General features: G+C 32.0%; 1 long non-coding RNA gene across 1 annotated transcript in view; it reads right to left on the reverse strand.

Annotated features, from left to right (window-relative positions):
• Nucleotides 1–6,087: 6,087 nt before the first annotated feature.
• Nucleotides 6,088–25,791, reverse strand: part of LOC133170592 (uncharacterized) — a 109,322-nt gene continuing 89,618 nt past the window's right edge. Inside the window, exon 4 of the long non-coding RNA XR_009718600.1 lies at nucleotides 6,088–6,187. This is a non-coding gene — a long non-coding RNA (uncharacterized LOC133170592). The remainder of the gene's footprint in view (nucleotides 6,188–25,791) is intronic.

Here is a 25,791-nt window from a genome sequence, read left to right on the forward strand (position 1 = left end):
TCTAAAAATCAACCTATTTTAGACGTCTATTTCTGGTCTATAAATCGTCTATTTTAGGTCTATATATCAACCTATTTTAGATCTAAAAATCAACCTATTTTAGACGTCTATTTCTGGTCTATTTGAGATCTATAATTAAACCTATTTTAAACGTCTACTTTAGGTCTATAAATCAACCTAAGGGTCTATAAATCAACCTAATTTAGGCGTCTATTTTAGGTCTATATATCAACCTATTTTAGATCTAAAAATCAACCTATTTTAGACGTCTATTTCTGGTCTATTTTAGATCTATAAATAAACCTATTTTAAACGTCTACTTTAGGTCTATAAATCAACCTAAGGGTCTATAAATCAACCTAATTTAGGCGTCTATTTTAGGTCTATATATCAACCTATTTTAGATCTAAAAATCAACCTATTTTAGACGTCTGTTTCTGGTCTATAAATCGTCTATTTTAGGTCTATATATCAACCTATTTTAGATCTAAAAATAAACCTATTTTAAACGTCTACTTTAGGTCTATAAATCAACCTAATGGTCTATAAATCAACCTAATTTAGGCGTCTATTTTAGGTCTATATATCAACCTATTTTAGATCTAAAAATCAACCTATTTTAGACGTCTATTTCTGGTCTATTTGAGATCTATAATTAAACCTATTTTAAACGTCTACTTTAGGTCTATAAATCAACCTAAGGGTCTATAAATCAACCTAATTTAGGCGTCTATTTTAGGTCTATATATCAACCTATTTTAGATCTAAAAATCAACCTATTTTAGACGTCTATTTCTGGTCTATAAATCAACCTATTTTAGATCTATAAATAAACCTATTTTAAACGTCTACTTTAGGTCTATAAATCAACCTAAGGGTCTATAAATCAAACTAATTTAGGCGTCTATTTTAGGTCTATATATCAACCTATTTTAGATCTAAAAATCAACCTATTTTAGACGTCTATTTCTGGTCTATAAATCAACCTATTTTAGATCTATTTTAAACGTCTACTTTAGGTCTATAAATCAACCTAAGGGTCTATAAATCAACCTAATTTAGGCGTCTATTTTACGTCTATATATCAACCTATTTTAGATCTAAAAATCAACCTATTTTAGACGTCTATTTCTGGTCTATTTTAGATCTATAATTAAACCTATTTTAAACGTCTACTTTAGGTCTATAAATCAACCTAAGGGTCTATAAATCAACCTAATTTAGGCGTCTATTTTAGGTCTATATATCAACCTATTTTAGATCTAAAAATCAACCTATTTTAGACGTCTATTTCTGGTCTATTAATCAACCTATTTTAGATCTATAAATAAACCTATTTTAAACGTCTACGTTAGGTCTATAAATCAACCCAATCTAGGGGTCTATTTTAGGTCTATATATCAACCTATTTTAGATCTAAAAAAATCAACCTATTTTAGACGTGTATTTCTGGTCTATAAATCAACCTATTTTAGATCTATAAATAAACCTATTTTAAACGTCTACTTTAGGTCTATAAATCAACCTAAGGGTCTATAAATCAACCTAATTTAGGTGTCCATTTTAGGTCTATATATCAACCTATTTTAGATCTAAAAATCAACCTATTTTAGACGTCTATTTCTGGTTTAAAAATCAACCTATTTTAGACGTCTAGATTTGGTTTAAAAATCAACCTATTTTAGACGTCTATTTCTGGTTTAAAAATCAACCTATTTTAGACGTCTATTTTTGGTTTTAAAATCAACCTTTTTTAGACGTCTATTTTTGGTTTAAAAATCAACCTTTTTCAGACGTCTATTTTTGGTTTAAAAATCAACCTATTTTAGACGTCTATTTTTGGTCTATAAATCAACCTATTTTAGATCTATTTTAAACGTCTACTTTAGGTCTATAAATCAACCTAATTTAGGCGTCTATTTTAGGTCTATATATCAACCTATTTTAGATCTAAAAATCAACCTATTTTAGACGTCTATTTCTGGTTTATAAATCGTCTATTTTAGGTCTATATATCAACCTATTTTAGATCTAAAAATAAACCTATTTTAAACGTCTACTTTAGGTCTATAAATCAACCTAAGGGTCTATAATTCAACCTAATTTAGGCGTCTATTTTAGGTCTATATATCAACCTATTTTAGATCTAAAAATCAACCTATTTTAGACGTCTATTTCTGGTCTATAAATCGTCTATTTTAGGTCTATATATCAACCTATTTTAGATCTAAAAATAAACCTATTTTAAACGTCTACTTTAGGTCTATAAATCAACCTAAGGGTCTATAAATCAACCTAATTTAGGCGTCTATTTTAGGTCTATATATCAACCTATTTTAGATCTAAAAATCAACCTATTTTAGACGTCTATTTCTGGTCTATAAATCGTCTAATTTAGGTCTATATATCAACCTATTTTAGATCTAAAAATCAACCTATTTTAGACGTCTATTTCTGGTCTATTTGAGATCTATAATTAAACCTATTTTAAACGTCTACTTTAGGTCTATAAATCAACCTAAGGGTCTATAAATCAACCTAATTTAGGCGTCTATTTTAGGTCTATATATCAACCTATTTTAGATCTAAAAATCAACCTATTTTAGACGTCTATTTCTGGTCTATAAATCAACCTATTTTAGATCTATAAATAAACCTATTTTAAACGTCTACTTTAGGTCTATAAATCAACCTAAGGGTCTATAAATCAACCTAATTTAGGCGTCTATTTTAGGTCTATATATCAACCTATTTTAGATCTAAAAATCAACCTATTTTAGACGTCTATTTCTGGTCTATAAATCAACCTATTTTAGATCTATTTTAAACGTCTACTTTAGGTCCATAAATCAACCTAAGGGTCTATAAATCAACCTAATTTAGGCGTCTATTTTACGTCTATATATCAACCTATTTTAGATCTAAAAATCAACCTATTTTAGACGTGTATTTCTGGTCTATTTTAGATCTATAATTAAACCTATTTTAAACGTCTACTTTAGGTCTATAAATCAACCTAAGGGTCTATAAATCAACTTAATTTAGGCGTCTATTTTAGGTCTATATATCAACCTATTTTACATCTAAAAATCAACCTATTTTAGACGTCTATTTCTGGTCTATTAATCAACCTATTTTAGATCTATAAATAAACCTATTTTAAACGTCTACGTTAGGTCTATAAATCAACCTAAGGGTCTATAAATCAACCTAATATAGGCGTCTATTTTAGGTCTATATATCAACCTATTTTAAATCTATAAAATCAACCTATTTTAGATCTATAAATAAACCTATTTTAAACGTCTACTTTAGGTCTATAAATCAACCTAAGGGTCTATAAATCAACCTAATTTAGGTGTCCATTTTAGGTCTATATATCAACCTATTTTAGATCTAAAAATCAACCTATTTTAGACGTCTATTTCTGGTCTATTTTAGATCTATAATTAAACCTATTTTAAACGTCTACTTTAGGTCTATTAATCAACCTAAGGGTCTATGAATCAACCTAATTTAGGCGTCTATTTTAGGTCTATATATCAACCTATTTTAGATCTAAAAATCAACCTATTTTAGACGTCTATTTCTGGTCTATAAATCAACCTATTTTAGATCTATTTTAAACGTCTACTTTAGGTCTATAAATCAACCTAAGGGTCTATAAATCAACCTAATTTAGGCGTCTATTTTAGGTCTATATATCAACCTATTTTAGATCTAAAAATCAACCTATTTTAGACGTCTATTTCTGGTCTATTTTAGATCTATAAATAAACCTATTTTAAACGTCTACTTTAGGTCTATAAATCAACCTAAGGGTCTATAAATCAACCTAATTTAGGCGTCTATTTTAGGTCTATATATCAACCTATTTTAGACGTCTATTTCTGGTCTATAAATCAACCTATTTTAGATCTATTTTAAACGTCTACTTTAGGTCTATAAATCAACCTAAGGGTCTATAAATCAACCTAATTTAGGCGTCTATTTCTGGTCTATAAATCAACCTATTTTAGATCTATTTTAAACGTCTACTTTAGGTCTATAAATCAAACTAAGGGTCTATAAATCAACCTAATTTAGGCGTCTATTTTAGGTCTATATATCAACCTATTTTAGATCTGAAAATCAACCTATTTTAGACGTCTATTTCTGGTCTATAAATCAACCTATTTTAGATCTATTTTAAACGTCTACTTTAGGTCTATAAATCAACCTAATTTAGGCGTCTATTTTAGGTCTATATATCAACCTATTTTAGATCTAAAAATCAACCTATATTAGACGTCTATTTCTGGTCTATAAATCGTCTATTTTAGGTCTATATATCAACCTATTTTAGATCTAAAAATCAACCTATTTTAAACGTCTACTTTAGGCCTATAAATCAACCTAAGGGTCTATAAATCAACCTAATTTAGGCATGTATTTTAGGTCTATATATCAACCTATTTTAGATCTAAAAATCAACCTATTTTAGACGTCTATTTCTGGTCTATAGATCGTCTATTTTAGGTCTATATATCAACCTATTTTAGATTTAAAAATCAACCTATTTTAGACGTCTATTTCTGGTCTATTTGAGATCTATAATTAAAGCTATTTTAAACGTCTACTTTAGGTCTATAAATCAACCTAACTTAGGCGTCTATTTTAGGTCTATATATCAACCTATTTTAGATCTAAAAATCAACCTATTTTAGACGTCTATTTCTGGTCTATAAATCAACCTATTTTAGATCTATTTTAAACGTCTACTTTAGGTCTATACATCAACCTAAGGGTCTATAAATCAACCTAATTTAGGCGTCTATTTTAGGTCTATATATCAACCTATTTTAGATCTAAAAATCAACCTATTTTAGACATCTATTTCTGGTCTATAAATCAACCTATTTTAGATCTATAAATAAACCTATTTTAAACGTCTACGTTAGGTCTATAAATCAACCTAAGGGTCTATAAATCAACCTAATCTAGGCGTCTATTTTAGGTCTATATATCAACCTATTTTAGATCTAAAAAATCAACCTATTTTAGACGTCTATTTCTGGTCTATAAATCGTCTATTTTAGGTCTATATATCAACCTATTTTAGATCTAAAAATAAACCTATTTTAGACATCTATTTGAGATCTATAATTAAACCTATTTTAAACGTCTACTTTAGGTCTATAAATCAACCTAAGGGTCTATAAATCAACCTAATTTAGGCGTCTATTTTAGGTCTATATATCAACCTATTTTAGATCTAAAAATCAACCTATTTTAGACGTCTATTTCTGGTCTATAAATCAACCTATTTTAGATCTATTTTAAACGTCTACTTTAGGTCTATAAATCAACCTAATTTAGGCGTCTATTTCAGGTCTATATATCAACCTATTTTAGATCTAAAAATCAACCTATTTTAGACGTCTATTTCTGGTTTATAAATCGTCTATTTTAGGTCTATATATCAACCTATTTTAGATCTAAAAATAAACCTATTTTAAACGTCTACTTTAGGTCTGTAAATCAACCTAAGGGTCTATAATTCAACCTAATTTAGGCGTCTATTTTAGGTCTATATATCAACCTATTTTAGATCTAAAAATCAACCTATTTTAGATGTCTATTTCTGGTCTATAAATCGTCTATTTTAGGTCTATATATCAACCTATTTTAGATCTAAAAATAAACCTATTTTAAACGTCTACTTTAGGTCTATAAATCAACCTAAGGGTCTATAAATCAACCTAATTGAGGCGTCTATTTTAGGTCTATATATCAACCTATTTTAGATCTAAAAATCAACCTATTTTAGACGTCTATTTCTGGTCTATAAATCGTCTATTTTAGGTCTATATATCAACCTATTTTAGATCTAAAAATCAACCTATTTTAGACGTCTATTTCTGGTCTATTTGAGATCTATAATTAAACCTATTTTAAACGTCTACTTTAGGTCTATAAATCAACCTAAGGGTCTATAAATCAACCTAATTTAGGCGTCTATTTTAGGTCTATATATCAACCTATTTTAGATCTAAAAATCAACCTATTTTAGACGTCTATTTCTGGTCTACCCCTCCATGAGTCGTCACCTTATCGTGGTGGAGGGGTTTGCGTGCCCCTATGATCCTAGGGGCCATGTTGTCTGGGGCTTCATGCTCCTGGTAGGGTCACCCATGGCAAACGGGTCCTAGGTGAGGGGCCAGACAAAGCACGGCTAAAAAAGCCCCTTATGATGAAGAAGAGATATGGAAACAGATTTCCCTCGCCCGGACGCGGGTCACCGGGGCCCCCCTCTGGAGCCAGGCCTGGAGGCGGGGCTCGAAGGCGAGCGTCTGGTGGCCGGGCCTGCGCCCATGGGGCCCGGCCGGGCAAAGCCCGAAAAGGAAATGTGGGTCCCCCTTCCCATGGGCTCACCACCTGTGGGAGGGGCCAAAGGGGTCGGGTGCAGTGCGAGCTGGGCGGCGGCCAAAGGCAGGGACCTTGGCGGTCTGATCCCCGGCTGCAGAAGCTGGCTCTTGGGACATGGAATGTCACCTCTCTGGCTGGAAAGGAGCCCGAGCTGGTGTGCGAGGCAGAAAAGTTCCGACTAGATATAGTCGGACTTGCCTCCACGCACAGTTTGGGTTCCGGTTCAAGCCCTCTTGAGAGGGGCTGGACTCTCTTCCACTCTGGAGTTGCCCACGGTGAGAGGCGTCGAGCAGGTGTGGGTATACTTATTGCCCCCCGGCTGGGCGCCTGCACATTGGGGTTCACCCCGGTGAACGAGAGGGTAGCCTCCCTCCGCCTTCGGGTGGGGGGACGGGTCCTGACTGTTGTTTGTGTCTATGCACCAAACGGCAGTTCAGAGTACCCACCCTTTTTGGAGTCCCTGGAGGAGGTGCTGGAGAGCGCTCCTTCTGGCGACTCCATCGTTCTACTGGGTGACTTCAATGCTCACGTGGGCAATGACAGTGAGACCTGGAAGGGCGTGATTGGGAGGAACGGCCCCCCCGATCTGAACCCGAGCGGTGTTCTATTATTGGAATTCTGTGCTCGACACGGATTTTCTATAATGAACACCATGTTCAAACATAAGGGTGTCCATGTGTGCACTTGGCACCAGGACACCCTAGGCCGCAGTTCGATGATCGACTTTGTAGTCGTGTCATCGGATTTGCGGCCGCATGTTTTGGACACTCGGGCGAAGAGAGGGGCGGAGCTGTCAACTGATCACCACCTGGTGGTGGGTTGGCTCCGATGGTGGGGGAAGATGCCGGTCCGACCTGGCAGACCCAAACGTTCTGTGAGGGTCTGCTGGGAACGTCTGGCGGAATCCCCTGTCAGGAAGAGCTTCAACTCCCACCTCCGGCAGAACTTTTCCCAGGTCCCGGGGGAGGCGGGGGACATTGAGTCCGAGTGGACCTTGTTCCGCGCCTCCATTGTTGAGGCGGCCGACCGGAGCTGCGGCCGTAAGGTCATTGGTGCCTGTCGTGGCGGCAATCCCCGAACCCGCTGGTGGACACCGGCGGTAAGGGATGCCGTCAAGCTGAAGAAGGAGTCCTATCGGGCCGTTTTGGCCTGCGGGACTCCCGAGGCAGCTGACAGGTACCGGATGGCCAAGCGGAACGCGGCTTCGGCGGTTGCTGAGGCAAAAACCCGGGCGTGGGAGGAGTTTGGCGAGGCCATGGAGAATGACTTCCGGACGGCTTCGAGGAAATTCTGGTCCACCATCCGGCGTCTCAGGAGGGGGAAGCAGTGCAACGTCAACACTGTTTACAGTGGAGATGGCGTCCTGCTGACCTCGACTAGGGACGTCGTGTGTCGGTGGGGAGAATACTTCGAAGACCTCCTCAATTCCACCGACACGCCTTCCATTGTGGAGGCAGGGCCTGGGGACTCTGAGGCGGACTCTCCAATCTCTGGGGTTGAAGTCACTGAGGTAGTTAAAAAACTCCTCGGTGGCAAGGCCCCGGGGGTGGATGAGATCCGCCCGGATTTCTTAAGGGCTCTGGATGTTGTGGGGCTGTCATGGCTGACACGTCTCTACAGCATCGCGTGGACATCGGGGACAGTGCCTCTGGATTGGCAGACTGGGGTGGTGGTTCCCCTCTTTAAGAAGGGGGACCGGAGGGTGTGTTCCAATTACAGGGGAATTACACTCCTCAGCCTCCCTGGGAAGGTCTATTCAGGGGTGCTGGAGAGGAGGGTCCGTCGGGAGGTCGAACCTCGGATTCAGGAGGAACAGTGTGGCTTTCGTCCTGGCCGTGGAACAGTGGACCAGCTCTTCACCCTCAGCAGGATCCTCGAGGGTGCATGGGAGTTCGCCCAACCAGTCCACATGTGTTTTGTGGACTTGGAGAAGGCGTTCGACCGTGTCCCTCGGGAGGTTCTCTGGGGGGTGCTTCGGGAGTACGGGGTACCGAGCCAACTGATAAGGGCGGTTCGGTCCCTGTATCATCGATGCCAGAGTTTGGTCCGCATTTCCGGCAGTAAGTCGGATTCGTTCTCAGTGAGGGTTGGACTCCGCCAAGGCTGCCCTTTGTCACCGATTCTGTTCATAGTTTTTATGGACAGAATTTCTAGGCGCAGCCGAGGCGTTGAGGGTGTCCGGTTTGGGGACCTCAGCATCGCGTCTCTGCTTTTTGCAGACGACGTGGTGCTGTTGGCTTCTTCAGGCCGTGATCTCCAGCTCTCACTGGAGCGGTTCGCAGCCGAGTGTGAAGCGGTCGGGATGAGGGTCAGCACCTCCAAATCCGAGTCCATGGTCCTCGATCGGAAAAGGGTGGAATGCCCTCTCCGGATCGGGGATGAGATCCTGCCCCAAGTGGAGGAGTTTAAGTATCTTGGGGTCTTGTTCACGAGTGAGGGGAGGATGGAGCGCGAGATCGACAGGCGGATCGGTGCAGCGTCGGCAGTAATGCGGACTTTGTACCGGTCCGTCGTGGTAAAGAGAGAGCTGAGCCAAAAGGCAAAGCTCTCAATTTACCGGTCGATTTACGCTCCTACCCTCACCTATGGTCACGAGCTATGGGTCGTGACCGAAAGAACGAGATCCCGGATACAAGCGGCCGAAATGAGTTTTCTCCGCAGGATGTCCGGGCTCTCCCTTAGAGATAGGGTGAGAAGTTCGGTCATCCGGGAGAGACTCGGAGTAGAGCCGCTGCTCCTCCACGTAGAGAGGAGCCAGATGAGGTGGCTCGGGCATATCATCAGGATGCCTCCTGGACGCCTCCCTGGGGAGGTGTTCCGGGCATGTCCCACCGGTAGGAGACCCCGGGGACGACCCAGGACGCGCTGGAGAGACTATGTCTCTCAGCTGGCCTGGGAACGCCTTGGGATCCCCCGGGATGAGCTAGATGAAGTGGCTGGGGAGAGGGAAGTCTGGGAGTCCCTCCTGAAGCTGCTGCCCCCGCGACCCGACCCCGGATAAGCGGAAGAAGATGGATGGATGGATGGATTTCTGGTCTATTTTAGATCTATAAATAAACCTATTTTAAACGTCTACTTTAGGTCTATAAATCAACCTAAGGGTCTATAAATCAACCTAATTTAGGCGTCTATTTTAGGTCTATATATCAACCTATTTTAGATCTAAAAATCAACCTATTTTAGACGTCTATTTCTGGTCTATAAATCGTCTATTTTAGGTCTATATATCAACCTATTTTAGATCTAAAAATAAACCTATTTTAAACGTCTACTTTAGGTCTATAAATCAACCTAATGGTCTATAAATCAACCTAATTTAGGCGTCTATTTTAGGTCTATATATCAACCTATTTTAGATCTAAAAATAAACCTATTTTAGATCTATAAATAAACCTATTTTAAACGTCTACGTTAGGTCTATAAATCAACCTAAGGGTCTATAAATCAACCTAATCTAGGGGTCTATTTTAGGTCTATATATCAACCTATTTTAGATCTAAAAAATCAACCTATTTTAGACGTCTATTTCTGGTCTATAAATCGTCTATTTTAGGTCTATATATCAACCTATTTTAGATCTAAAAATAAACCTATTTTAGACGTCTATTTCTGGTCTATTTGAGATCTATAATTAAACCTATTTTAAACGTCTACTTTAGGTCTATAAATCAACCTAAGGGTCTATAAATCAACCTAATTTAGGCGTCTATTTTAGGTCTATATATCAACCTATTTTAGATCTAAAAATCAACCTATTTTAGACGTCTATTTCTGGTCTATAAATCAACCTATTTTAGATCTATTTTAAACGTCTACTTTAGGTCTATAAATCAACCTAATTTAGGCGTCTATTTTAGGTCTATATATCAACCTATTTTAGATCTAAAAATCAACCTATTTTAGACGTCTATTTCTGGTTTATAAATCGTCTATTTTAGGTCTATATATCAACCTATTTTAGATCTAAAAATAAACCTATTTTAAACGTCTACTTTAGGTCTATAAATCAACCTAAGGGTCTATAAATCAACCTAATTTAGGCGTCTATTTTAGGTCTATATATCAACCTATTTTAGATCTAAAAATCAACCTATTTTAGACGTCTATTTCTGGTTTATAAATCGTCTATTTTAGGTCTATATATCAACCTATTTTAGATCTAAAAATAAACCTATTTTAAACGTCTACTTTAGGTCTATAAATCAACCTAAGGGTCTATAAATCAACCTAATTTAGGCGTCTATTTTAGGTCTATATATCAACCTATTTTAGATCTAAAAATCAACCTATTTTAGACGTCTAATTCTGGTTTATAAATCGTCTATTTTAGGTCTATATATCAACCTATTTTAGATCTAAAAATAAACCTATTTTAAACGTCTACTTTAGGTCTATAAATCAACCTAAGGGTCTATAATTCAACCTAATTTAGGCGTCTATTTTAGGTCTATATATCAACCTATTTTAGATCTAAAAATCAACCTATTTTAGACGTCTATTTCTGGTCTATAAATCGTCTATTTTAGGTCTATATATCAACCTATTTTAGATCTAAAAATAAACCTATTTTAAACGTCTACTTTAGGTCTATAAATCAACCTAAGGGTCTATAAATCAACCTAATTTAGGCGTCTATTTTAGGTCTATATATCAACCTATTTTAGATCTAAAAATCAACCTATTTTAGACGTCTATTTCTGGTCTATAAATCGTCTATTTTAGGTCTATATATCAACCTATTTTAGATCTAAAAATAAACCTATTTTAAACGTCTACTTTAGGTCTATAAATCAACCTAAGGGTCTATAAATCAACCTAATTTAGGCGTCTATTTTAGGTCTATATATCAACCTATTTTAGATCTAAAAATCAACCTATTTTAGACGTCTATTTCTGGTCTATAAATCGTCTATTTTAGGTCTATATATCAACCTATTTTAGATCTAAAAATCAACCTATTTTAGACGTCTATTTCTGGTCTATTTGAGATCTATAATTAAACCTATTTTAAACGTCTACTTTAGGTCTATAAATCAACCTAAGGGTCTATAAATCAACCTAATTTAGGCGTCTATTTTAGGTCTATATACCAACCTATTTTAGATCTAAAAATCAACCTATTTTAGACGTCTATTTCTGGTCTATAAATCAACCTATTTTAGATCTATAAATAAACCTATTTTAAACGTCTACTTTAGGTCTATAAATCAACCTAAGGGTCTATAAATCAACCTAATTTAGGCGTCTATTTAAGGTCTATATATCAACCTATTTTAGATCTAAAAATCAACCTATTTTAGACGTCTATTTCTGGTCTATAAATCAACCTATTTTAGATCTATTTTAAACGTCTACTTTAGGTCTATAAATCAACCTAAGGGTCTATAAATCAACCTAATTTAGGCGTCTATATTACGTCTATATATCAACCTATTTTAGATCTAAAAATCAACCTATTTTAGACGTCTATTTCTGGTCTATTTTAGATCTATAAATAAACCTATTTTAAACGTCTACTTTAGGGTCTATAAATCAACCTAAGGGTCTATAAATCAACCTAATTTAGGCGTCTATTTTAGGTCTATATATCAACCTATTTTAGATCTAAAAATCATCCTATTTTAGACGTCTATTTCTGGTCTATAAATCAACCTATTTTAGATCTATAAATCAACCTATTTTAGATCTATAAATAAACCTATTTTAAACGTCTACGTTAGGTCTATAAATCAACCTAAGGGTCTATAAATCAACCTAATATAGGCGTCTATTTTAGGTCTATATATCAACCTATTTTAAATCTAAAAAATCAACCTATTTTAGACGTCTATTTCTGGTCTATAAATCAACCTATTTTAGATCTATAAATAAACCTATTTTAAACGTCTATTATAGGTCTATAAATCAACCTAAGGGTCTATAAATCAACCTAATTTAGGCGTCTATTTTAGGTCTATATATCAACCTATTTTAGATCTAAAAATCAACCTATTTTAGACGTCTATTTCTGGTCTATAAATCTACCTATTTTAGGTCTATATATCAACCTATTTTAGATCTAAAAATCAACCTATTTTAGACGTCTATTTCTGGTCTATAAATCAACCTATTTTAGATCTATTTTAAACGTCTACTTTAGGTCTATAAATCAACCTAAGGGTCTATAAATCAACCTAATTTAGGCGTCTATTTTAGGTCTATATATCGACCTATTTTAGATCTAAAAATCAACCTATTTTAGACGTCTATTTCTGGTCTATAAATCGTCTATTTTAGGTCTATATATCAACCTATTTTAGATCTAAAAATCAACCTATTTTAGACGTCTATTTCTGGTCTATAAATCAACCTATTTTAGATCTATTTTAAACGTCTACTTTAGGTCTATAAATCAACCTAATTTAGGCGTTTATTTTAGGTCTATATATCAACCTATTTTAGATCTAAAAATCAACCTATTATAGACGTCTATTTCTGGTCTATAAATCAACCTATTTTAGATCTATAAATAAACCTATTTTAAACGTCTACGTTAGGTCTATAAATCAACCTAAGGGTCTATAAATCAACCTAATCTAGGCGTCTATTTTAGGTCTATATATCAACCTATTTTAGATCTAAAAAATCAACCTATTTTAGACGTCTATTTCTGGTCTATAAATCGTCTATTTTAGGTCTATATATCAACCTATTTTAGATTTAAAAATAAACCTATTTTAGACGTCTATTTCTGGTCTATTTGAGATCTATAATTAAACCTATTTTAAACGTCTACTTTAGGTCTATAAATCAACCTAAGGGTCTATAAATCAACCTAACTTAGGCGTCTATTTTAGGTCTATATATCAACCTATTTTAGATCTGAAAATCAACCTATTTTAGACGTCTATTTCTGGTCTATAAATCAACCTATTTTAGATCTATTTTAAACGTCTACTTTAGGTCTATAAATCAACCTAAGGGTCTATAAATCAACCTAATTTAGGTGTTTATTTTAGGTCTATATATCAACCTATTTTAGATCTAAAAATCAACCTATTATAGACGTCTATTTCTGGTCTATAAATCAACCTATTTTAGATCTATAAATAAACCTATTTTAAACGTCTACGTTAGGTCTATAAATCAACCTAAGGGTCTATAAATCAACCTAATTTAGGTGTCCATTTTAGGTCTATATATCAACCTATTTTAGATCTAAAAATCAACCTATTTTAGACGTCTATTTCTGGTTTAAAAATCAACCTATTTTAGACGTCTAGATATGGTTTAAAAATCAACCTATTTTAGACGTCTATTTTTGGTTAAAAAAAAATCAACCTATTTTAGATGTCTATTTTTGGTTTAAAAATCAACCTTTTTCAGACGTCTATTTTTGGTTTAAAAATCAACCTTTTTCAGACGTCTATTTTTGGTCTATAAATCAACCTATTTTAGATCTATTTTAAACGTCTACTTTAGGTCTATAAATCAACCTAATTTAGGCGTCTATTTTAGGTCTATATATCAACCTATTTTAGATCTAAAAATCAACCTATTTTAGACGTCTATTTCTGGTTTATAAATCGTCTATTTTAGGTCTATATATCAACCTATTTTAGATCTAAAAATAAACCTATTTTAAACGTCTACTTTAGGTCTATAAATCAACCTAAGGGTCTATAATTCAACCTAATTTAGGCGTCTATTTTAGGTCTATATATCAACCTATTTTAGATCTAAAAATCAACCTATTTTAGACGTCTATTTCTGGTCTATAAATCGTCTATTTTAGGTCTATATATCAACCTATTTTAGATCTAAAAATAAACCTATTTTAAACGTCTACTTTAGGTCTATAAATCAACCTAAGGGTCTATAAATCAACCTAATTTAGGCGTCTATTTTAGGTCTATATATCAACCTATTTTAGATCTAAAAATCAACCTATTTTAGACGTCTGTTTCTGGTCTATAAATCGTCTATTATAGGTCTATATATCAACCTATTTTAGATCTAAAAATCAACCTATTTTAGACGTCTATTTCTGGTCTATTTGAGATCTATAATTAAACCTATTTTAAATGTCTACTTTAGGTCTATAAATCAACCTAAGGGTCTATAAATCAACCTAATTTAGGCGTCTATTTTAGGTCTATATATCAACCTATTTTAGATCTAAAAATCAACCTATTTTAGACGTCTATTTCTGGTCTATAAATCAACCTATTTTAGATCTATAAATAAACCTATTTTAAACGTCTACTTTAGGTCTATAAATCAACCTAAGGGTCTATAAATCAACCTAATTTAGGCGTCTATTTTAGGTCTATATATCAACCTATTTTAGATCTAAAAATCAACCTATTTTAGACGTCTATTTCTGGTCTATAAATCAACCTATTTTAGATCTGTTTTAAACGTCTACTTTAGGTCTATAAATCAACCTAAGGGTCTATAAATCAACCTAATTTAGGCGTCTATTTTAGGTCTATATATCAACCTATTTTAGATCTAAAAATCATCCTATTTTAGACGTCTATTTCTGGTCTATAAATCAACCTATTTTAGATCTATAAATAAACCTATTTTAAACGTCTACGTTAGGTCTATAAATCAACCTAAGGGTCTATAAATCAACCTAATCTAGGTGTCTATTTTAGGTCTATATATCAACCTATTTTAGATCTAAAAAATCAACCTATTTTAGACGTCTATTTCTGGTCTATAAATCAACCTATTTTAGATCTATTTTAAACGTCTACTTTAGGTCTATAAATCAACCTAAGGGTCTATAAATCAACCTAATTTAGGCGTCTATTTTAGGTCTATATATCAACCTATTTTAGATCTGAAAATCAACCTATTTTAGACGTCTATTTCTGGTCTATAAATCAACATATTTTAGATCTATTTTAAACGTCTACTTTAGGTCTATAAATCAACCTAATTTAGGCGTCTATTTTAGGTCTATATATCAACCTATTTTAGATCTAAAAATCAACCTATATTAGACGTCTATTTCTGGTCTATAAATCGTCTATTTTAGGTCTATATATCAACGTATTTTAGATCTAAAAATCAACCTATTTTAAACGTCTACTTTAGGCCTATAAATCAACCTAAGGGTCTATAAATCAACCTAATTTAGGCATGTATTTTAGGTCTATATATCAACCTATTTTAGATCTAAAAATCAACCTATTTTAGACGTCTATTTCTGGTCTATAGATCGTCTATTTTAGGTCTATATATCAACCTATTTTAGATTTAAAAATCAACCTATTTTAGACGTCTATTTCTGGTCTATTTGAGATCTATAATTAAAGCTATTTTAAACGTCTACTTTAGGTCTATAAATCAACCTAACTTAGGCGTCTATTTTAGGTCTATATATCAACCTATTTTAGATCTAAAAATCAACCTATTTTAGACGTCTATTTCTGGTCTATAAATCAACCTATTTTAGATCTATTTTAAACGTCTACTTTAGGTCTATACATCAACCTAAGGGTCTATAAATCAACCTAATTTAGGCGTCTATTTTAGGTCTATATATCAACCTATTTTAGATCTAAAAATCAACCTATTTTAGACATCTATTTCTGGTCTATAAATCAACCTATTTTAGATCTATAAATAAACCTATTTTAAACGTCTACGTTAGGTCTATAAATCAACCTAAGGGTCTATAAATCAACCTAATCTAGGCGTCTATTTTAGGTCTATATATCAACCTATTTTAGATCTAAAAAATCAACCTATTTTAGACGTCTATTTCTGGTCTATAAACAAAAAATAGACGTCTAAAAAAGGTTGATTTTTAAACCAAAAATAGACGTCTAAAATAGGTTGATTTTTAGACCAAAAATAGACGTCTAAAAAAGGTTGATTTTTAAACCAAAAATAGACGTCTAAAATAGGTTGATTTTTAAACCAAAAATAGACGTCTAAAATAGGTTAATTTTTAAACCAGAAATAGACGTCTAGAATAGATTGATTTTTAGATCTAAAATAGGTTGATATATAGACCTAAAATAGACACCTAAATTAGGTTGATTTATAGACCCTTAGGTTGATTTATAGACCTAAAGTAGACGTTCAAAATAGGTTTATTTATAGATCTAAAATAGGTTGATTTATAGACCAGAAATAGACGTCTAAAATAGGTTGATTTTTAGATCTAAATTAGGTTGATATAAAGACCTAAAATAGACGCCTAAATTAGGTTGAGTTATAGACCCTTAGGTTGATTTATAGACCTAAAGTAGACGTTTAAAATAGGTTTATTTATAGATCTAAAATAGACCAGAAATAGACGTCTAAAATAGGTTGATTTTTAGATCTAAAATAGGTTGATATATAGACCTAAAATAGACGCCTAAATTAGGTTGATTTATAGACCCTTAGGTTGATTTATAGACCTAAAGTAGACGTTTAAAATAGATCTAAAATAGGTTGATTTATAGACCAGAAATAGACGTCTAAAATAGGTTGATATATAGACCTAAAATAGACGCCTAAATTAGGTTGATTTATAGACACTTAGGTTGATTTATAGACCTAAAGTAGACGTTTAAAATAGGTTTAATTATAGATCTCAAATAGACCAGAAATAGACGTCTAAAATAGGTTGATTTTTAGATCTAAAATAGGTTGATATAGACCTAAAATAGACGATTTATAGACCAGAAATAGACGTCTAAAATAGGTTGATATATAGACCTAAAATAGACGCCTAAATTAGGTTGATTTATAGACCCTTAGGTTGATTTATAGACCTAAAGTAGACGTTTAAAATAGATTTATTTATAGATCTAAAATAGACCAGAAATAGACGTCTAAAATAGGTTGATTTTTAGATCTAAAATAGGTTGATATATAGACCTAAAATAGACGCCTAAATTAGGTTGATTTATAGACCCTTAGGTTGATTTATAGACCTAAAGTAGACGTTTAAAATAGATCTAAAATAGGTTGATTTATAGACCAGAAATAGACGTCTAAAATAGGTTGATATATAGACCTAAAATAGACGCCTAAATTAGGTTGATTTATAGACACTTAGGTTGATTTATAGACCTAAAGTAGACGTTTAAAATAGGTTTAATTATAGATCTCAAATAGACCAGAAATAGACGTCTAAAATAGGTTGATTTTTAGATCTAAAATAGGTTGATATAGACCTAAAATAGACGATTTATAGACCAGAAATAGACGTCTAAAATAGGTTGATATATAGACCTAAAATAGACGCCTAAATTAGGTTGATTTATAGACCCTTAGGTTGATTTATAGACCTAAAGTAGACGTTTAAAATAGATCTAAAATAGGTTGATTTATAGACCAGAAATAGACGTCTAAAATAGGTTGATTTTTAGATCTAAAATAGGTTGATATATAGACCTAAAATAGACGCCTAAATTAGGTTGAATTATAGACCCTTAGGTTGATTTATAGACCTAAAGTAGACGTTTAAAATAGGTTTATTTTTAGATCTAAAATAGGTTGATATATAGACCTAAAATAGACGATTTATAAACCAGAAATAGACGTCTAAAATAGGTTGATATATAGACCTAAAATAGACGCCTAAATTAGGTTGATTTATAGATCTAAAATAGGTTGATATATAGACCTAAAATAGACGCCTAAATTAGGTTGATTTATAGACCTAAAGTAGACGTTTAAAATAGATCTAAAATAGGTTGATTTATAGACCAGAAATAGACGTCTAAAATAGGTTGATTTTTAGATCTAAAATAGGTTGATATATAGACCTAAAATAGACGCCTAAATTAGGTTGATTTATAGACCCTTAGGTTGATTTATAGACCTTAAGTAGACGTTTAAAATAGGTTTAATTATAGATCTCAAATAGACCAGAAATAGACGTCTAAAATAGGTTTATTTTTAGATCTAAAATAGGTTGATATATAGACCTAAAATAGACGCCTAGATTAGGTTGATTTATAGACCCTTAGGTTGATTTATAGACCTAACGTAGACGTTTAAAATAGGTTTATTTATAGATCTAAAATAGGTTGATTTATAGACCAGAAATAGACGTCTAAAAAAGGTTGATTTTTAGATCTAAAACAGGTTGATATATAGACCTAAAATAGACGCCTAAATTAGGTTGATTTATAGACCCTTAGGTTGATTTATAGACCTAAAGTAGACGTTTAAAATAGGTTTATTTATAGATCTAAAATAGACCAGAAATAGACGTCTAAAATAGGTTGATTTTTAGATCTAAAATAGGTTGATATATAGACCTAAAATAGACGCCTAAATTAGGTTGATTTATAGACCCTTAGGTTGATTTATAGACCTAAAGTAGACGTTTAAAATAGATCTAAAATAGGTTGATTTATAGACCAGAAATAGACGTCTAAAATAGGTTGATATATAGACCTAAAATAGACGCCTAAATTAGGTTGATTTATAGACACTTAGGTTGATTTATAGACCTAAAGTAGACGTTTAAAATAGGTTTAATTATAGATCTCAAATAGACCAGAAATAGACGTCTAAAATAGGTTGATTTTTAGATCTAAAATAGGTTGATATAGACCTAAAATAGACGATTTATAGACCAGAAATAGACGTCTAAAATAGGTTGATATATAGACCTAAAATAGACGCCTAAATTAGGTTGATTTATAGACCCTTAGGTTGATTTATAGACCTAAAGTAGACGTTTAAAATAGGTTTATTTATAGATCTAAAATAGACCAGAAATAGACGTCTAAAATAGGTTGATTTTTAGATCTAAAATAGGTTGATATATAGACCTAAAATAGACGCCTAAATTAGGTTGATTTATAGACCCTTAGGTTGATTTATAGACCTAAAGTAGACGTTTAAAATAGATCTAAAATAGGTTGATTTATAGACCAGAAATAGACGTCTAAAATAGGTTGATATATAGACCTAAAATAGACGCCTAAATTAGGTTGATTTATAGACCTAAAGTAGACGTTTAAAATAGGTTTAATTATAGATCTCAAATAGACCAGAAATAGACGTCTAAAATAGGTTGATTTTTAGATCTAAAATAGGTTGATATAGACCTAAAATAGACGATTTATAGACCAGAAATAGACGTCTAAAATAGGTTGATATATAGACCTAAAATAGACGCCTAAATTAGGTTGATTTATAGACCCTTAGGTTGATTTATAGACCTAAAGTAGACGTTTAAAATAGGTTTATTTTTAGATCTAAAATAGGTTGATATATAGACCTAAAATAGACGCCTAAATTAGGTTGATTTATAGACCCTTAGGTTGATTTATAGACCTAAAGTAGACGTTTAAAATAGGTTTATTTTTAGATCTAAAATAGGTTGATATATAGACCTAAAATAGACGATTTATAGACCAGAAATAGACGTCTAAAATAGGTTGATTTTTAGATCTAAAATAGGTTGATATATAGACCTAAAATAGACGCCTAAATTAGGTTGATTTATAGACACTTAGGTTGATTTATAGACCTAACGTAGACATTTAAAATAGGTTTATTTATAGATTTAAAATAGACCAGAAATAGACGTCTAAAATAGGTTGATTTTTAGATCTAAAATAGGTTGATATATAGACCTAAAATAGACGCCTAAATTAGGTTGATTTATAGACCCTTAGGTTGATTTATAGACCTAAAGTAGACGTTTAAAATAGATCTAAAATAGGTTGATTTATAGACCAGAAATAGACGTCCAAAATAGGTTGATTTTTAGATCTAAAATAGGTTGATATAAAGACCTAAAATAGACGCCTAAATTAGGTTTATTTATAGACCCTTAGGTTTATTTATAGACCTAAAGTAGACGTTTAAAATAGGTTTAATTATTGATCTCAAATAGACCAGAAATAGACGTCTAAATTAGGTTGATTTTTAGATCTAAAATAGGTTGATATATAGATCTAAAATAGACGATTCATAGACCAGAAATAGACGTCTAAAATAGGTTGATTTTTAGATCTAAAATAGGTTGATATATAGACCTAAAATAGACGATTTATAGACCAGAAATAGACGTCTAAAATAGGTTGATTTTTAGATCTAAAATAGGTTGATATATAGACCTAAAATAGACGCCTAAATTAGGTTGATTTATAGACCCTTAGGTTGATTTATAGACCTAAAGTAGACGTTTAAAATAGATCTAAAATAGGTTGATTTATAGACCAGAAATAGACGTCTAAAATAGGTTGATTTTTAGATCTAAAATAGGTTGATATATAGACCTAAAATAGACGCCTAAATTAGGTTGATTTATAGACCCTTAGGTTGATTTATAGACCTAAAGTAGACGTTTAAAATAGATCTAAAATAGGTTGATTTATAGACCAGAAATAGACGTCTAAAATAGGTTGATATATAGACCTAAAATAGACGCCTAAATTAGGTTGATTTATAGACACTTAGGTTGATTTATAGACCTAAAGTAGACGTTTAAAATAGGTTTAATTATAGATCTCAAATAGACCAGAAATAGACGTCTAAAATAGGTTGATTTTTAGATCTAAAATAGGTTGATATAGACCTAAAATAGACGATTTATAGACCAGAAATAGACGTCTAAAATAGGTTGATATATAGACCTAAAATAGACGCCTAAATTAGGTTGATTTATAGACCCTTAGGTTTATTTATAGACCTAAAGTAGATGTTTAAAATAGATCTAAAATAGGTTTATTTATAGACCAGAAATAGACGTCTAAAATAGGTTGATTTTTTAGATCTAAAATAGGTTGATATATAGACCTAAAATAGACACCTAGATTAGGTTGATTTATAGACCCTTAGGTTGATTTATAGACCTAACGTAGACGTTTAAAATAGGTTTATTTATAGATCTAAAATAGGTTGATTTATAGACCAGAAATAGACGTCTAAAATAGGTTGATTTTTAGATCTAAAATAGGTATATATATAGACCTAAAATAGACGCCTAAATTAGGTTGATTTATAGACCCTTAGGTTGATTTATAGACCTAAAGTAGACGTTTAAAATAGATCTAAAATAGGTTGATTTATAGACCAGAAATAGACGTCTAAAATAGGTTAATTTTTAGATCTAAAATAGGTTGATATATAGACCTAAAATAGACGCCTAAATTAGGTTGATTTATAGACCCTTAGGTTGATTTATAGACCTAAAGTAGACGTTTAAAATAGGTTTATTTATAGATCTAAAATAGACCAGAAATAGACGTCTAAAATAGGTTGATTTTTAGATCTAAAATAGGTTGATATATAGACCTAAAATAGACGCCTAAATTAGGTTGATTTATAGACCCTTAGGTTGATTTATAGACCTAAAGTAGACGTTTAAAATAGATCTAAAATAGGTTGATTTATAGACCAGAAATAGACGTCTAAAATAGGTTGATTTTTAGATCTAAAATAGGTTGATATATAGACCTAAAATAGACGCCTAAATTAGGTTGATTTATAGACCCTTAGGTTGATTTATAGACCTAAAGTAGACGTTTAAAATAGGTTTAATTATTGATCTCAAATAGACCAGAAATAGACGTCTAAATTAGGTTGATTTTTAGATCTAAAATAGGTTGATATATAGACCTAAAATAGACGATTCATAGACCAGAAATAGACGTCTAAAATAGGTTGATTTTTAGATCTAAAATAGGTTGATATAAAGACCTAAAATAGACGCCTAAATTAGGTTGATTTATAGACCCTTAGGTTGATTTATAGACCTAAAGTAGACGTTTAAAATAGGTTTATTTATAGATCTAAAATAGACCAGAAATAGACGTCTAAAATAGGTTGATTTTTAGATCTAAAATAGGTTGATATATAGACCTAAAATAGACGCCTAAATTAGGTTGATTTATAGACCCTTAGGTTGATTTATAGACCTAAAGTAGACGTTTAAAATAGATCTAAAATAGGTTGATTTATAGACCAGAAATAGACGTCTAAAATAGGTTGATATATAGACCTAAAATAGACGCCTAAATTAGGTTGATTTATAGACACTTAGGTTGATTTATAGACCTAAAGTAGACGTTTAAAATAGGTTTAATTATAGATCTCAAATAGACCAGAAATAGACGTCTAAAATAGGTTGCATTTTAGATCTAAAATAGGTTGATATAGACCTAAAATAGACGATTTATAGACCAGAAATAGACGTCTAAAATAGGTTGATATATAGACCTAAAATAGACGCCTAAATTAGGTTGATTTATAGACCCTTAGGTTTATTTATAGACCTAAAGTAGACGTTTAAAATAGGTTTATTTTTAGATCTAAAATAGGTTGATATATAGACCTAAAATAGACGATTTATAGACCAGAAATAGACGTCTAAAATAGGTTGATTTTTAGATCTAAAATAGGTTGATATATAGACCTAAAATAGACGCCTAAATTAGGTTGATTTATAGACCCTTAGGTTGATTTATAGACCTAAAGTAGATGTTTAAAATAGATCTAAAATAGGTTTATTTATAGACCAGAAATAGACGTCTAAAAAAGGTTGATTTTTAAACAAAAAATAGACGTCTAAAAAAGGTTGATTTTTAAACCAAAAATAGACGTCTAAAATAGGTTGATTTTTAGACCAAAAATAGACGTCTAAAAAAGGTTGATTTTTAAACCAAAAATAGACGTCTAAAATAGGTTGATTTTTAAACCAAAAATAGACGTCTAAAATAGGTTAATTTTTAAACCAGAAATAGACGTCTAGAATAGATTGATTTTTAGATCTAAAATAGGTTGATATATAGACCTAAAATAGACACCTAAATTAGGTTGATAAATAGACCCTTAGGTTGATTTATAGACCTAAAGTAGACGTTCAAAATAGGTTTATTTATAGATCTAAAATAGGTTGATTTATAGACCAGAAATAGAAGTCTAAAATAGGTTTATTTTTAGATCTAAAATAGGTTGATATATAGACCTAAAATAGACGCCTAGATTAGGTTGATTTATAGACCCTTAGGTTGATTTATAGACCTAACGTAGACGTTTAAAATAGGTTTATTTATAGATCTAAAATAGGTTGATTTATAGACCAGAAATAGACGTCTAAAAAAGGTTGATTTTTAGATCTAAAACAGGTTGATATATAGACCTAAAATAGACGCCTAAATTAGGTTGATTTATAGACCCTTAGGTTGATTTATAGACCTAAAGTAGACGTTTAAAATAGGTTTATTTATAGATCTAAAATAGACCAGAAATAGACGTCTAAAATAGGTTGATTTTTAGATCTAAAATAGGTTGATATATAGACCTAAAATAGACGCCTAAATTAGGTTGATTTATAGACCCTTAGGTTGATTTATAGACCTAAAGTAGACGTTTAAAATAGATCTAAAATAGGTTGATTTATAGACCAGAAATAGACGTCTAAAATAGGTTGATATATAGACCTAAAATAGACGCCTAAATTAGGTTGATTTATAGACACTTAGGTTGATTTATAGACCTAAAGTAGACGTTTAAAATAGGTTTAATTATAGATCTCAAATAGACCAGAAATAGACGTCTAAAATAGGTTGATTTTTAGATCTAAAATAGGTTGATATAGACCTAAAATAGACGATTTATAGACCAGAAATAGACGTCTAAAATAGGTTGATATATAGACCTAAAATAGACGCCTAAATTAGGTTGATTTATAGACCCTTAGGTTGATTTATAGACCTAAAGTAGACGTTTAAAATAGGTTTATTTATAGATCTAAAATAGACCAGAAATAGACGTCTAAAATAGGTTGATTTTTAGATCTAAAATAGGTTGATATATAGACCTAAAATAGACGCCTAAATTAGGTTGATTTATAGACCCTTAGGTTGATTTATAGACCTAAAGTAGACGTTTAAAATAGATCTAAAATAGGTTGATTTATAGACCAGAAATAGACGTCTAAAATAGGTTGATATATAGACCTAAAATAGACGCCTAAATTAGGTTGATTTATAGACCTAAAGTAGACGTTTAAAATAGGTTTAATTATAGATCTCAAATAGACCAGAAATAGACGTCTAAAATAGGTTGATTTTTAGATCTAAAATAGGTTGATATAGACCTAAAATAGACGATTTATAGACCAGAAATAGACGTCTAAAATAGGTTGATATATAGACCTAAAATAGACGCCTAAATTAGGTTGATTTATAGACCCTTAGGTTGATTTATAGACCTAAAGTAGACGTTTAAAATAGGTTTATTTTTAGATCTAAAATAGGTTGATATATAGACCTAAAATAGACGCCTAAATTAGGTTGATTTATAGACCCTTAGGTTGATTTATAGACCTAAAGTAGACGTTTAAAATAGGTTTATTTTTAGATCTAAAATAGGTTGATATATAGACCTAAAATAGACGATTTATAGACCAGAAATAGACGTCTAAAATAGGTTGATTTTTAGATCTAAAATAGGTTGATATATAGACCTAAAATAGACGCCTAAATTAGGTTGATTTATAGACACTTAGGTTGATTTATAGACCTAACGTAGACATTTAAAATAGGTTTATTTATAGATTTAAAATAGACCAGAAATAGACGTCTAAAATAGGTTGATTTTTAGATCTAAAATAGGTTGATATATAGACCTAAAATAGACGCCTAAATTAGGTTGATTTATAGACCCTTAGGTTGATTTATAGACCTAAAGTAGACGTTTAAAATAGATCTAAAATAGGTTGATTTATAGACCAGAAATAGACGTCCAAAATAGGTTGATTTTTAGATCTAAAATAGGTTGATATAAAGACCTAAAATAGACGCCTAAATTAGGTTTATTTATAGACCCTTAGGTTTATTTATAGACCTAAAGTAGACGTTTAAAATAGGTTTAATTATTGATCTCAAATAGACCAGAAATAGACGTCTAAATTAGGTTGATTTTTAGATCTAAAATAGGTTGATATATAGATCTAAAATAGACGATTCATAGACCAGAAATAGACGTCTAAAATAGGTTGATTTTTAGATCTAAAATAGGTTGATATATAGACCTAAAATAGACGATTTATAGACCAGAAATAGACGTCTAAAATAGGTTGATTTTTAGATCTAAAATAGGTTGATATATAGACCTAAAATAGACGCCTAAATTAGGTTGATTTATAGACCCTTAGGTTGATTTATAGACCTAAAGTAGACGTTTAAAATAGATCTAAAATAGGTTGATTTATAGACCAGAAATAGACGTCTAAAATAGGTTGATTTTTAGATCTAAAATAGGTTGATATATAGACCTAAAATAGACGCCTAAATTAGGTTGATTTATAGACCCTTAGGTTGATTTATAGACCTAAAGTAGACGTTTAAAATAGATCTAAAATAGGTTGATTTATAGACCAGAAATAGACGTCTAAAATAGGTTGATATATAGACCTAAAAT

Source organism: Syngnathus typhle, linkage group LG17, assembly GCF_033458585.1.
Source record: "Syngnathus typhle isolate RoL2023-S1 ecotype Sweden linkage group LG17, RoL_Styp_1.0, whole genome shotgun sequence".
Classification (NCBI taxonomy): domain Eukaryota; kingdom Metazoa; phylum Chordata; class Actinopteri; order Syngnathiformes; family Syngnathidae; genus Syngnathus; species Syngnathus typhle.